Source organism: Nannospalax galili, unplaced genomic scaffold (genome assembly GCF_000622305.1).
Source record: "Nannospalax galili isolate Female #2095 unplaced genomic scaffold, S.galili_v1.0 scaffold8, whole genome shotgun sequence".
NCBI lineage: Eukaryota > Metazoa > Chordata > Mammalia > Rodentia > Spalacidae > Nannospalax > Nannospalax galili.
The window spans coordinates 521,642-537,758 of NW_008358318.1; positions in this window are offsets into that span (position 1 = coordinate 521,642).

The window sequence follows — 16,117 nt, forward strand, 5'->3', positions numbered from 1 at the left end:
CTTTCTAATTCTTATGTGAGACTCAGGACTTCAAGTTCAGGTCTACTTCTTTTTGTAAACTTTATGTGTCTTTGTGGTTTACTTTTTGGACATGAAAAGCTGGTTCGTCTAAGCTTCTGGTTTCTCTCTCGATTTTATATTGGAGTGGCCAGATTGCTTTGTCTTCAGGAGTTCCCACAGAGGCCCAAGTTAGATGAGGGTCACATGCTCTCAGTCTTTCTCCTAAGGTCTGGATGTCTCCAGGAAAGATGTTGTCCTCAGGAATTTGGGGGTTGGACTGGCCTATCTCTCTCGATTTTATATTGGAGTGGCCAGATTGCTTTGTCTTCAGGAGTTCCCACAGAGGCCCAAGTTAGATGAGGGTCACATGCTCTCAGTCTTTCTCCTAAGGTCTGGATGTCTCCAGGAAAGATGTTGTCCTCAAGAATTTGGGGGTTGGACTGGCCTGGGAGCAGAGCCCAGGAAAGATGCTGGTGTCGGGCAGCTGGTGGCTGTGCCACCCAGAGATGCAAAGGGAGATGGGAACGGGAAGAGGCCCCAAGGGGCTCCTGGGGACCAGAGAGAGGCTGATGGGTTGTGCACATTGTTTTGATAGTCTGATAGATCGAGAACCACAGAGCCTCTTTCAAACATCTTCTTTTCTGCCAGAGCAGTTATTCTCCTGTTCTTGCTTTTAGCTACCCTGTGGGGTCAAGTGAGGCTCTTCTATGTGCCTGCTTCACTCTGACATCTGTAGTCCAGGGGAAAAGTTCTTTTCCTCTCCCTTTAACATCTCATATAAAGGTTTTGCAAGAAGGCCTTAGTTTGGGATCTGTATTCAACAGAAACCCATTATGCTCAGAAACCCTGTAGGTTGTTTCCTAGATTCAGGCCTAGACAATGAGACCATTACCTGTTTTTGCTCAGGAACCAATGTGTGGGCTCCTAGGGCAAGGATGAATTCCAAATACTGAACTTTTGAAAAGAGAAGAAAAGAGAATTGGGCCTCTGTGGAGAAAACTGAAACCTGTGATTGTATCCATTCTGGCAAGAGTGAAGATACTCTGAAGAGATCCTTGTGCCCCTCCCTTTGATTGTCAGACTATGGAAACGGTAGACCCCCCCCCCCCGAATTGGAATTTCTCCAGGAGTCTCATTTAGGAGAAGGAAAGGGGAGAGGATAACTGGTGCCAGTCAGAGCATGCAGCTTGTCTTCCAGAAAGAGATTTCACATAGTTCACAACATGTCAGATGATCTGGACAGATGTGGCACGCCTACAATGATGGATCAATGGAGGGCCGGACCACAGCTTGACCACAAGAATTGCTTAGTTATGCATGCCTCTTGCCTTCTATTTAGACCTAAACCTTGTGCCAGGATCCTGAAAATAGGGATTAGGACATTCCTAGACATCTTTATTTGTTCCTTTTCCCAATATAGTCACATTGGATAGACCTCTTTTATCTGTTTTTATTATTACTTATTTCTTTACTAAGCCTATTTGAGGATGGGTGACCAAGCAAGCCTACCTTGTCAGGGCTGCCAGTGCCTGGGTTTGACTCTAAAAACTCTAATAACATGATCAGAGAGAAAACCAAGAGTGACTGTGGTGTTGTAGTCCAAATCTTTCAGTGGCACTGGTAAGCAATAGGTCATGACATACTGTAACAGAATCCTATTTCCAAGTTGCAACCTCTTCAAGGTTGGAAATAGGATTCTGTTACAGTATATTACAGTATGTCATGACTGCCTAGTCCAGTATCCATGACAGCCTCTATTCCCAACCCAGTTGGCAGGGGTATGGGCGTGCGGGGATCTCGGGGTGCCAGCTGCTGGGCGTGGCGCCGGTCTCCCACACGTCGCTGGAGTGCGGCGGGTCCCGCGGGACGCTCTGCTGGGGTGCGCGCGTGTCCCGCACCGCGTTGCTGTGGGTCTCCACGTCTACTGGGTGCTGGCGACTCTACTGATCGCTGCGCTCCCAGGCAGGTCCGTGCTTCTCCGCGTTGTTGAGGCTCTCTGCTACCGGGGCTGGCCCGGTCGGTTCCGTCCCAATCCACCGTGCACTTCCTCGAGATACGAGATCCGTCAGCTGCCGGATCGCATGGGAAGGTGCAGAGACGGTGAAAGCTGGGTTTCTGTGAGTCGTGGCTTACAAAGAGACAGCTCTCTCCGGGAAGGCTGGATCGTAGGCAGTAAGGCATAGAACTCAGCTCAGTCAGTGGTACAGCCCCTTTATTCAGTGACTCAGCTCGGCTCCAGGCTTTAGTGATCCAGCTTCGATTAATTAGGGGAAACCAGGATACTTTATACTGTGGGGGTAGTGGTAAAAGCCTTAGCTGATAGGTACTTTTAGGATGCCCTATTTACATATGGTGGTGGGCTCCTGCCAGGCTGCCAGACATTGTCTGAAAATCACACAGGAAAAGCTGGCAGTTCCAGAGCCAGAGGCCATGGCTCCTTCAAAAGATGAGTCAGGAAGATGCCGGGAAGGCACCCTGCTGATAAAAGGAGTCTCTGCATATGAAGCCGAGCCCATAGGCTATCTGGACATGGAGAGACTGCTACTTTACACAACAGGGGTCCCCAACACGGGAATGAATTGGATGGCTCTCTTAGAACCCATATGTGCTGCCAAAGGTATGATGAGAGTTTGATTGAGGGGGATAGTGTCCTTTTTGGGAGTAAGGGAGGCGAGGGTGCATATACTCTTCCAATGATTAGTGTAGCGCCAGCACTACAAATCGCACTTGGAGGTCGGGCGAGGGGCTGAGGACTTGAAAAAGGACACGTTAGCGGGTCATTCGTGTGGAGAGAATTCCTTTTATTGCCAGAACAGCCTGCTATATATATTGTTCTCCAGCCCAGTCAAAAAGTCCCAGACAAGTGGACAAAACACCAGGGCTCAGCCTCAGCTGCAGAGAAGCACAATAACAGGAACTTGTGGGTGGGTCATTGTCGTCCAGGTCGTTAGCGCATATCTTACCCGTCATGGAGGAACCTGCTCAGGCCTCACAAGTCCTCTGTCTTAGGTTGATATGCGCCCCCTAGATCTTACCCGTCACTGGGTACCTATTTTTCTGTAGATTTAGCCAAATTTGTACTGAGAGATTCTCTTCTGATAGTATCAACAGCACCTGTTGGGTATACATATGGCTCTGAATTTGCCTCTTGCGTAAGTGGCAAAGAAGCACCAAGGCTAGAACCGCAGCGCCCAGGACCAGGAGGCCTAGGGCAATGGATCCACTCCATTCCTTAAACAGTTTTCCAACTACATGGAGACCCTTTACAAAAGCCTCCCCAGACACAGGAGGAACTTTTGTTTCATTTATAGGTATGATTTGTTGCATCAGCTGAGGAGTATAATTTAGAAATTGTGAATTTCATGGTCTTTGCAAGAACTTATTGAGCTCCTTCACAGCTACTGAGGCATTGTGCACCTTAGCAGAAGTGACACAGATATGGGTAAAGGTAGGAGAGCAGGCTAACATATGCATATCCCACAATGCATCAACTTGTTCCTGTAACAGAGCGGTTTGTTGATTTAATTTTAGGATGCCCAGTTGCAATAAAGAATTTATCTCGCCCTGAGTATCAAGGGCCTGTGCCACCCATCCCAATAGTTTGTCCACAGTCTCGACCATGACAGCCGTTTGAGCAAGAGCTACTCCATCTGCAGTGGCGGCTGCGGCAGACACAGCGACTGTTGCGATGATTGCCGTGGTGATTCCAAAATCCCTCTTCTCCCTTATGAGGTGAACCGGGTAGCTGTCCGGCCTATTGACTGGCATCGGGACGATGCCCGGGACCCGTACCAGGATAGCCGAGCTCACGGGACCCCAGCAGCTGTGCAGGTGGCACGTTTTCTCACTGCAGTTTAAGGTATTATTTATCTCTGAAAGAGAACCATTAGTGACTAGGAAGAAGAAAGGGGAAACACGCAAGGGTCGGAAGAGGGGGTTATATTTTTACTATGCAATGTGTTTTTTAAACTGGAGGCTACCCTCAAAGGTGGCAGAGGTATTCCAGGAAATAGTGCTATTGAAATAATGTGCCTCCCTCACTACTAGAGGGACAGCATCCATGCAGGCATAAGGTCTGCAGAGGAACATCCTTGCAAAAGTAGGGATCCCCCTGTCATCATAGGGTTTCTGCAATGAAAGGGAGATGCTTCTGTGGTACTATTTTTAAATGGAAGCCGAGGTCCATACCACCAGAGGGGGTGGTCTGAGGCATTAAGTCGCCAAGGCTCTTTGGTCACATAGTCAGCCTATAATATAGGGACAACAGCCTCAAATTGTAGGGGGCCAGGCCAACACTGAGGCCCCGGCAGAGGAGGTAAAGAAAAACTGGTGTAATTACGGTTTAAATTGATGGGACCCCATATTCCTTCCAGCACAAGCATAGCCTGTAATATTACCCATTTCCCAACTCACAGGTATAGCAGCCTTCCCTAATGTGTAGTTGGTACTGACCACCGTTGGCCAGACAAAACTGTCAATTTCCACTGGCATCAAGATTGGGGGATTCTTCACCAACGCCCATCTCATTTCCTGGCTGCCGCTCCTCAGGAAGTGTAGACACAGCACGCACACAATGCTCAGGGACCCAAACAGGGTGTTCGGCATCCTGTGGAAAAACGCAAACAGATCCTCGGGCCCAGACTAATACCGGGTCTGGGCCTCTCCAGTTTCCTCAGGAAAGATCCTTCCATTTGACCACAGGCATAGCTGACTCCACATCCCCAAAAATCATAGCAGCCAACTGCAAAAGCTGATCCACAAAATCTGCAAATGGCTCCGAGGGTCCTTGTAATACTTTGGACAGCTGTTCTCCAGCCCCCTTGTTAGGGAGTTGCTTCCAAGCCCGCATGGCAGCAGCGGCCACCTGTGCATACACCACGGGATCGTATACAATCTGGGCGGCTAAGGTAGAATACACGCCCGTGCCTGTTAGCATCTTCACATTCCTTTGTGGGAATCCCGCGGTGGCATTGCGCACAGCAGTCTGGAGGCAGTTCTCCTGATACTCGCTTCTCCAGAGAAGATACTGCCCTCCCGACAATACTGCCCGGCAGAGCTGCTGCCAGTCACTAGGTGTGCAATGCAGAGCTGAGAAGGACTCTAGGATAGATTGTGTAAATGGGGCATGGGGTCCATAAGTGCTGACTGCCTCCTTAAGTTGTTTTATGTCTTTAAAATTTAATGGATCATGCTGTCGAAGCACCTGCCCCTGTTGATTGGGGTCTGGAACCTCTATGATGGAAGAACCCCCCCCCCGGACCCCCACGAGGCGCCGAGGGTTGTGGTGTGCCCAAGCGGTCGGTGCAGCTAGGATTTTGAGCTGGGGGACGTGAGTTAAGTTCGCATTTCCTCAGCTTTCTTCGTAGAACCCTGATATCCCCCTCTAAACTGCTCTCCTTGTCCTCAGAATCTCTGCCTGAGGACTCAGGGGTCCCAGAATCTTCCCCACCCTCAGCCTCCCATGCTTGGAGTGACTTTTCAGATTCTTTTTCTTGGGCCCCCTCAAAAGCCACTTTAACCTCAGCTAGTTCTTTCACTTTTGCATTATCACTAAGGAGTGGGTCCTGTACCAGTCTCGATAAAGAAAGGGTGGCTATAGGGATGCTCTCGGGGCCCTTTTCATGTAAGACTTTTCATGAATCCTTCTTGATCTCCTCCCAATCAGGATATTAAGAACCCCAGAATATATAAACCATGGACTGCTCTGTTGTAAAAGCTTTATAAAATCCTTAGCTGTGCGTGTCTTAATACCAGTTACCTGTTTCTTTAGCAGTTCCACTAACTGGTCTTCTGATGAGTAGACCCTGTGGTCCCCATATAACCAATTCACCCCCTTACCTGCCTGCCGGAACCGCCACTTGTAGCGCCAGCACTACAAATCGCACTCGGAGGTCGGTCGAGGGGCTGAGGACTTGAAAAAGGACACGTCAGTGGGTCATTCGTGTGGAGAGAATTCCTTTTATTGCCAGAACAGCCTGCTATATATATTGCTCCCCAGCCCAGTCGAAAAGTCCCAGACAAGTGGAAAAAATGCCAGGGCTCCGTCTCAGCTGCAGAGAAGCACAATAACAGGAACTTGTGGGTGGGTCATGTGGTACTGAGTGTTCCAGTAACTGTGGTCAACAGCCAGGGTGCAACCCAAGGTCAGCAGAGAATCGGGGGATGGGTTCCCACAGATTAGGTAGACATACATAGACATTTATGCCATATATGAAGAAAAGGCCTGTTTGGGAATGATACAGATATCATCAGTGGGAGAATATGTTACACTGGTTATGAGCCAGTTCACCTACTGGCTTGGTCCAGTCTGAGGAGGCCTTTTGAGATAGCTTAACTGTCCCTGTAACAGGTTTTAACATAGAGGAGTCTGGTCAGGTCTTCATAGTCACATTTTCCAGTGGCACCAGTGTGGCCAGATACTGGGGAGCCTCCAGATAGAAACAGAGCCAGAAACCTCTCACTAACCAGGGGGTTACTATCATTAAGAAGGGGATGAATCTGGTTAAGAACTTGATACAAGTGAGGGTCTAAATTATAAGCCTCATCTGATTTGCGTCTGGGTCTGAGTCTGGTCTGAGTCTGCCACCTTGCTTGCCTTAGTAATTTCTCTAGTCTTTTCATCTGCTCTACAGTAATGAAACAAGGCCATCGTTACAGATGAGGGTGTAGGATGAACTAAATATTATGACTCTATTCTAGAACTTATCAGGATTCTCTGAAAGCCTACCAAATATTTCCTTACATAGACCTAAGTCTGATGTGGAAAAGGATACATAAGCCCTAGGTAGACACCCTTCTCTATTAGGTGACTTCCTCAGTTGGAAAACTCCATTGTCTCTAGGTATAGGATAAAGTCCCATAAGAGAGCTAAAAAAGCTGGTCCCTCAGGTGTGCTAATATGAAAGAAACTTAACAGGGCATTTTTTTTGTTGGTCCTAATTAAGAAAAATCATAATCCAAATCATGTTCAAGTTTAGAATAACAGTGTTTTATGCCATGTGTGGTGGCTTATACCTATAATCCTAGCACTTGGGAGACTGAGGAAAGAGAATTGTAGCCTGGGTTATAGAGTGAGACCCTGTTTCAAAAAACCAAGAAGTTCTGTATGGTGGCATGTGCCTGTGTTCTCAGCATTTGGGAGGCTAAAGCAGGAGGAGCAAGGAGTTCAAGGCTAGCCCAGGCTATATGAGACCCTGTCTCAAAAAGCAAACAGCTAACAACAAAACAACAAAAAGAAACAACCAAACAGGGTGCAAGATGTTTTAGAGAGCGGGTAGGTGGAGAGCTGTGGCTTATAGAGATTGGATTCTAGATCATACGGGTGGCAATACTAGTTTCAGGAAGAAGACCTTGCTTACAAAGCAAGGATTGTTGAAGGCAATCAAGGAATTCTTTTCCTCAAAGGAAGGGCAGAGGGTGTGAAAGTAGTCAGATTTGTTGAAAGGGGTTTTAGAACAGATGGGAGCCAGTATGGGAAGGAAGAAAGGGAAAGGGAACAGAAAAGGACAAATAAACCACAGCCAGAGACCTTCTCACATGACACCTTACTCTCCTACCAGTGATTTCTACCCCAGGATGGCAGGTCCTCGAAGGTCCTCCTCTAGCTGCCCCTTGATTTGAATGCAGGGGACCATGGAGGCCTTACTCCAAGGATATTTGACACCCTATCTCAAATGGGGACCAAAGTCCTGTGCGCCCAGTCAAACATGAGTCAAAGTCTCGAGTCTTAAGTTGAGAGAAAAGAGAAAAGGCTCCTAAGAAAAAGTGGTATGCTCTCTCTATTCAGTCAGCTGCTGGGCAACTGCCACTTGGATCTCCACCGTTCTGGGAATTCCTCAGCTCCCAAGAAAGGGGGTGTGGTAAGCTGAGCAGACCAAGTACTCTTTGGTAGTTAGAAAGGGAGAGAGAGAGAGAGAGAGAGAGAGAGAGAGAGAGAGAGAGGAGAAGAGAAGAGAGGATAAGGAGGGGGAGGAGAAGGGAAGGAAGGGAAGAGAGGAGAGAATGGGAAAGGAGAACCTTTGCAGTTTGGAAGAACCAATGGTTGGAATGGATCACCAGCACTCAGGAGGTAGAGGCAGGAGGATCAAAAGTTCAAGGTCATCTGGGCTGGAGCGATGGCTCAGTGGTTAAGAACCCTGGCTGTTCTTGCAGAAGACCTGGGTTCAAATTGCAGTACCCACATGGCAGCTTACAACCACCTATAACTCCAGTTCCAGGGGATCCAATTCCCTCTTCTGGCCTCTGCAAGAATTGCATGACATGAGTGCACTTACATACATGCAGGCAAAACACTCATACACTTTAAAATAAAATAAAAAATAAAAAGAACTAGAGGCTTTAGGAATCTAAGTGCCCTTTGACAACGGGGTGAAGGGTGAATTATCTCCAGGGGTCCCCTGATCCATTCCATGTGGGTGCTGGGAACTGAATCCTGATCCTCTGGAAGAGCAGTCAGTGCTCTTAACCACTGAGCCATCTCTCTGGCCCAAGCCTCTAGTCCTTAAAGAAAGAGTTAGAGAGATGGCTCAGTAGGTAAGGTCACTTGCTGGCAAGCCTGATGACCTGAGTTCCAGCCCTGGGACCCATATGGTGGAAGGAGACAGCCTACTACTGCAAGTTGTCCTCTGATGTCCACAGCACATACATGTACCCACACACGTACACACACTAAATAAATAAACAAAATGTAATGTTTTAAAAAAATACCAAAAAAAGAAAAGAAAGAAAGAAGAAAGTAGACAAGTTGGTGAAGGAAAATGGATTTATTTACTCTGGCAAACCTTTCTCTTCACCTTTTCTGTAGCAGTGTTACAGTTTTGTGAAAAAAAAAAAAAGATAAAATAAAGGTTGGAAATATGTGTTAATATAAGTCCCAAACTGTGTGAAATCTCTTCCTAGGTAGCTGGTTCCTCCTCTAACTGGCACTAGGGCTACTGCCTTTGCCTCCCTGACCCCCAGAATAGGATTTCTGGGGGAATTTTAATTCTTTGGGGTCCGTTGTCTCAATAGTCTGACTGCTGAAGGGAGGGTCACAAGTATCTCCCTCTAGAATATCTCTTCTGCTAGGGCTGTTGCTGTTGCACTCCAGAGAAGGTAAGACTGGGGAGGCTGCCAGCCCTGGAGGAGATGGTGTCTGTCTGCAGGAGATGGTGTCTGGAGGCTCTAGACCAGTGGATCACACCTGCCCTGACATCATTTCCCACACCCCACCAGAGTCACTAGATGGCATAGGATGCTAGGGAACTTGTCACAATGATCATAGAAATAAAAGTGGAGACTACACTACGAACTCTCAGCGGCTGAGGGAGAAGGAGCAGCATGGGGCTTAGGGAACTCAGGCTGCCTCTGACAGAGAAAAGAACACACATTTTATTGGGGTCTAGGATTTGTTAGGCAGAAGGATGCTTTTTGAAATTTCCTCCTGGTTTTGTGAGGGGACTTTCCCATGTAAAGTACAAGTATATGGCCAGTTTGCTACTATAGACATCATGACATTTTCTTGTACCTGGTTGGGGTTTCCCTTGTGTGTTAAGACATAAGGAAATAAGCGACAGATACGTTGGAGCCCGTGTTAACAACCAACAGAAACTCGGTAACAGGTGTGGTGGATAAAGGGCATGAGAACTTTGTCTTTTGTCCCCACAAGTGTTCTGACTACTATGTTATCAGTACTTGTGAAGTTTTGGTATATGTGGCAACAAGACTCTCAAAGCTGAGGCAGGAGGACGCAGTGATTTCCAGACAAGCCTAGATGCATACTTTCTACGACAATGCTAATATGTAGTGGGCTTGTTTTTGTATTAATAACATTTGTTTTTTAAAATTATATTTTATTTATCATCATTATTGTATGTATGCACGTGCTAACGTGTGTGTGTGTGTGTGTGCCACTTTGAATGTGTGGAGGTCAGAGGATATAGAGGATAACTTTTGACGAAACAGTTTTCTTCTATCGTGTGGGTCCTGGGGGTTAAATTCAGGTTATCAGTCTTGGTGGCAAGAGCCTTTATCTATTGAGCCATCTTGTTTTTTGTTTTGTTTTATTATAGGGTCTCACAGTATAGATCTGGCTGGCCTGGAACTCACAGAGATCTGCCTGCCTCTGCCTTCTGATGCTGAGATTAAAAGTGTGGACCAACACGCCAGGCAGGCTAAGCCATCTTGTCACCCCCAGCCCCTCTGTTTTAAGGCAGGGTCTGATATATCCCACGCTGGCCTTGTACTACTTATATAACTGAGGTCAATCTTCAAATTTTGATCCTCCTATCGCTGCATTCTGAGTACTGAGATAACAGACATATGCTTCCATGCCTGGCTCTACTTTTTTTTTTTTTAAATGAACTAATAGGTTAAAAAACTCAAGTTCCCAGTTTTAATTTCTCAAACAATAAATAGCCATACATAACACATATAAACAAAACCTTTATTAGAGCCTTTATGAATACAAAGAGTATAAATAAGTCTGAGACTTAAATATTTGAAGACTGGTTCTGCAGTGTGCTTTTGTCACTGTGTGTCAAGCTGCTCTGACCTGAATACAGGCCTTAGTTTTGGTCTCAATTTCATTTTGTCTTGGTGATATTGGTCCAGCATGTCAGAATGGTTTAGAAAATGGGACTGTTACCTAGCAAGTATGCTTAGTAGATTCATTTGCTAGGTAGCTGGGCCATTTGTTGATAAATTCATTAACTGATTCAACAAATGTTGAGCACCTCTTATGTACTGAGAGTTTTGTCTGCATTTCCATCCAGACTGGGTTGTAAGATTTCATTTGTTCTCCTTGTTGATCTGTATGGTACCTGGACTGTGTGGAAAGACTCCATTTTAGGCAGTGATGATTACCCATGGAAATCTAGAAATCTTTAAAACTAAATAAAAGATGGTTGTCCTTGTCTTGCTAGGGAAGCAACCTTCATTCCCTTCCTTTCTCTTTCCCCTTTGTGTTGTTGTTGGTTGGTTTTGTTTGTTTTGGGGACAGGGTGTTGCAATGTAACCCAGGCTGGCCTCCAAATATTGATCTTTATGTCTCACATCTGGAGTGCTGTGATTGGAAACTGATGAATTTGAAAGCTTGTTTAATTCAAAGAAGAGAGTTGCATCCCAGCATGGGTGATGAGCTCCTGAGGCTGCATAGATGAGATCCCTTATTTCCTAAATAGCACCTCCTGATACCACCTGCAGTGGGGACAGAATTACATACAGCTGGGAGCTGGGTACAGGTAGAGGTGAGTGCCTGGGATCTAATGGCCCTCTCCAACCCCCTCCTTTTATGACGGCCCATCAACAGCCTGATCTTGTTGAGACTTGTAGGTAATCACAGCTACTCTAAGATGATAATGGTTATTTATGCCCAGAGAACAGCATTCTACAGCAGGATTCGTTTTGGCTCACAGTTTAAGGAAGTGCAGTCTCTCATGGCAGGGAAGGCTTGGCAGTGATGCTCATGGCAGCAGTGGGAACTTGGGCAGCTGACTGCTGTGTTGTGTAAGCAGTTGGAAAGCAGAGAACTTGGGCCACAGTGGGCTGAGCTATAACTCAAAGGTCCACCTCAGTGACCCACTTCATCCAGACTGGCTTCATCTTCTAAAGGTTCCACAGTCTCCCAAGATAGCATCACCAGTTATATTAGGATACCAAAGAGATAGTTCACATTCAGGCATGTAGGCATGACTGTGAGGGTGTGTCCAGAGAGAATTAATTAAGGGAGGAAGACCTACCTCAGTGGGCAGCCCAGGTATAGAGCAGCATGTGCCTTCCAGCCTCCCCTTCTTTCTAAGCAAGTTCATCTGTTGCTGCTGATGTCCTCTGCTGACATCAGACTCCGGCTTCTTCAGCCTTTCAGTGTGGACTCAGTACCAGCAGCTCCTCTGGGAAGCTTCTAGGCTTTTAGTGCCATATTGGGACTGCCGAGGCATCCATCTTTGTGAACAGGAGCAGCTACCAAGTTCTCTGCCTCTCCAGTGTACAGATGGCCATTGTCGAACTACCCTGCCTATACTGTATAAGCCAATCTAATAAACCCTGTCTTTAAAATTTTTTATTATTTATATTTAGATTTTATTTTATATGTATGAGTGTTTTGCCTGCATGTTTGTAAGTACACCATATGGATGCAATGCCTGCAGAGACCAGAAAGGAGAGTTCCTCTGTGGATGCTGGGAACTGAACCTGAGTCCTCTACAAGACAGCAGCCAGTGCCCAACTGCTGAGCCATCTCTCCACTGCCCTCCCCCCTCTTTTGGAGACAGGATATGACTATGTATCCATGGCTGGCCTGGAACTTGTTATGTAGACTAGGCTGACCTCAAACTGCCTTTGCCTCCTGAGGTTGTGATTAGGGACATGCAGTCGCCATACCTGGCCTCCATCTTATGTATACACACATATACAATGGTTTGTGTTGATTGTCAACTTGACAGGACCTAGAATCATATGAGAAAGGGGCCTCTGGTCACACTTGTGAAGATTGTCTTGATTAGGTTAACTGAAGTGGGAGGCAGCACCATTCCAAGGGATGGTGTCCTGGGCTGCATAAAAAGGAGAATGCTAGGGGCTAGAGAGATGGCTCCGTGGTTAAAGGCACTGGCTGCTCTTGCAGAAGACCCAGGTTCGATTCCCAGCACCCACATGGTGGCTAACAACTATCCATAAATGCCAGTTCCAGGGGATCCTACTCCACCTCCTGACCTCCACAGGCATTACACGACAGGGGTGCACCCATTTGCATGTAGGCAATACACGCATTAAAATTAATAAATGAAATATTTTTATAAAGGAGAAAGCTTGCTGAGCACCAGGATTCATTCACTGTTCTCTGCTCCTGACTGCAAACGCAGTCTAACTGCCACGACTTTCCCCACCATGACGAACTGTACCCTAGAACTGGGAGTCAAAATAAATCCTTCCGTCTGATGAGAACAGGAGTTAGAAACTGGTCAGGCAGCTTAGGGACAGGGACCTTGTGAAAGTTAATTTTGATTCTAGACTTGATTCAATGTAGAATCTCTTGGGAAAGGAGTCTCAATGAGGAATTGTCTGGATTAGGTTGTCCTGTGGGCATGCCTGTGAGGGATTTTATTGTGTTAAGGTGGGAAGACCCACCCTGATTGTGAGTGGCACCATTTCATGAGTTGGGCCCTGATCTAAATGGAAAGGAGAGATCGAGCCAAGCACAGGTATACATGCATTAATCCCTTCCTCTCGCCTTAATTATGGATGTGATGTGACCAGCTGTCTCAAGCTCCTGTGGCTAGGACTTCCCGGAATGACGGACTGTAACCTGAACTGTGAGAAAAATACCCCCCACCTATGTTGCTTTGCCAGAGTATTACGTCACAGCAGCAGAAATGAAACTAAGGCAGGGTTCATGTCCTTGGCCGAAAATGTTCTTGGTTCTGACCTGGCTGAAGGCCAGAATGACAGGAGGGAGCTCTGGTTCCTGCTCTGGTTTCTAGTTATCTTTCTTTTCCTTTTGCCCAACCTAAATGAGCACCACTGCCTAGAAGCCATGGTGAAGACATGACTGAAACCAAGAGGTACCTGGGCACTTCATGGGTGGGCTGGCTGGACTGATCAGCCCACTCCTTATGACTCGCCCCAGCTTCTGCAGTAAATCCTATAAAAGGTCCCTAGACTGGCATCTCTATGGCAACCCATGTTTGGAGCTCTGCCTTCTTTCTTCCTCTTGAGCTGCCACCTATAATAAAACTTTCTAAACCTGGGTCATCAAGATGACCGAGGAATTAAAGGCACCTGCCACCAAATCTGACAACCTGAGTTCAATCCCCAGGACCCACATAGTGAAAGAGAAATGACTCCCACGCATTGTCCTCTGACCATCATACATGTACCATGACATTCACACATACATACTAAACAAATGTAATAAAAAAAATCAAATAAACTTTCAAAACTCACTCTATTGCCTGTGAAATTCATTCTTTGAGTTTGGAAGACAAAGGACCCAAAAACCACTGGTTTGGGGTAGCTCTGGTGGGCCATTGATTTGTCTGGTACCTCAGCTCTCTGAGCTATGTACACCTGAGGCAAGAAGGCCTCCCAGCTCCAAGGATTCCCACTTTTCCTCTGTTTCACTTCCTTAAGTTGCTTTTGTCAGGAAATTTTATCACAACAGGTAAAGTAACTAGATCTAGATCTAAATAGATATATAGATGTTTCTCCACATATGCATATACATTCTGTTGACTGTGTTCCTCTACAGAACCCTATCTAATGCAAATCTCTCTCTCTCTCTCTCTCTCTCTCTCTCTCTCTCTCTCTCTCTCTCTCACACACACACACACACACACGCCCTATAACATTTGTGGCCAATAAGTCTGACTGAGAAGTGGAGAATCACTTTGGAAACATGTTTTTCTTTTTCACCTTTCTATTTTTTATGCATTTTAAAATTCTCCAGCTAGAGAGGCTGAAGGAATTGTCCAAGAAGTCACTTTGCCACTCCAGCCTCTGGTCTGGCCTTCAGGACTTGAGCTGAGTGGGCATCTTCACACTTTCCCTCACTGCCAAGGCGCCGACATCATGTGCTTTCTGATCCAGGCCCCTAGTTCTGTCCTTGCACACTTGGCCATATCAGAAACCATTCTGGGTCAGAATCTCAGCTTAAGGAGAACAGGGGCAAACACAGGGAAAACAGAAAAAAAAAAAAAATCTAGACCTTCGGAATCAAACAAAAGCTTCCCCAAGCTTAGAGAGCAATTCTCATCCTCTGGTATCTCAGGCTTCTGTCAAGTGCCATTCACCTCTTCTCAGCTTGGTGTTCTCACAAAGAGGGCAAACCTACCACAACTGCACTCTGTCTATAACCTTGGGAGGCCATTTTCATCTTTCTGCTCTAAGAAACAAGCCAAGGCACAATAGCACACATGTCCCAGGTGGGCCCTTTCTGGAGGCTGAAGGCTACTCTTCCACAGGTTCCCCTCTTCATTAAGCTATGACAGTAAAATTTTAATTTTTATCCTCTTTCAGAAGTGTCAGAGACCCCAAAGAGTTTTGGAAAGGGAGGTGATTTGGGGTTGTAAATAACTTGGTTTTCTAGCTGCGATCCTCCAGGCTCATCACCTCCACCTAAGCAACCTCCATCCAGTGTCCCAGTGCACCTTTGGTCAGTCATCACTTTTCATTTGCACTAGGGTGTAACACAGTTGGGAGCTAGTCCTGCATTTGGAAAGAATTCTTGCTGGGCATGGCAGCACCCTCCTGTAATTCCAGCACTTGGGAGGATCAAAAATTCAAGGTCATCTTTTCATAAACAGCAGAGAACTGGGAAGAGGGTGGTTCTTGTGGTTTTTTTTTTTTTCTTTTTCTTTTTTTTTTTTTTTTGTGGCCAAAGACAGTCTAGAAAAAGCTGAACACTCATGTGTTAGTGTACATGCATGTGAGCTTGCACATGTACATGTACACAGAGGAGATAGGCCTAGACCTGTAATTCACCACATTTGATCTTAGTCAAAAGACTAGGAAACAGTGGGCCTGTCTGTGGGCCTAAGACTTTCGAAAAGTTGCTCCATCTTGCTGAACCTCAATTGTCTCATCTGAATAATAGACATAGTAATAATAGCTATCTGCTAGGATCACTGTGCAGCTCCACTGACCGACACACAGCTGGTGCTTAATAAAAAGAGCTGCTGAGCTGGGGGTATAGCTAAGTGGGTAGAGTGTCTAATACGCACAGATCCCTGGGTTCAATCCTCAGCACAGCATAAACTGAGTACAGTGGTATGCTGCTATAATCCTAGCCCTCAGGATGTAGAGGCAGAGGATCAGAATTTCAAGGTCATCCTCAATTATGTAGTAAGTTTGAGGCTATCAAGAGCTACAGGAATTGCACATGGTCTCCCCTTACTGGTGGTTTGTCTGAGGTCAGTCTGTTTGCAGATTGGCTACTCTATGAACATTATTTCACTGCTAACAGAAGACAAACTCATTTTATTGTCTCCCCCAACCTGCCTTCATAACGGAGTTAAAAAATTCTGAAAGGAGGCCTGATAGGTAGGAATGTTGGAGAGAGCGAGGGCATGGATGGAGAGCACGAGCGGATGGATGAGGCACCGAGGCACAGATGGAATTCTCAGCGGGATACAGATTTATTTCGCAC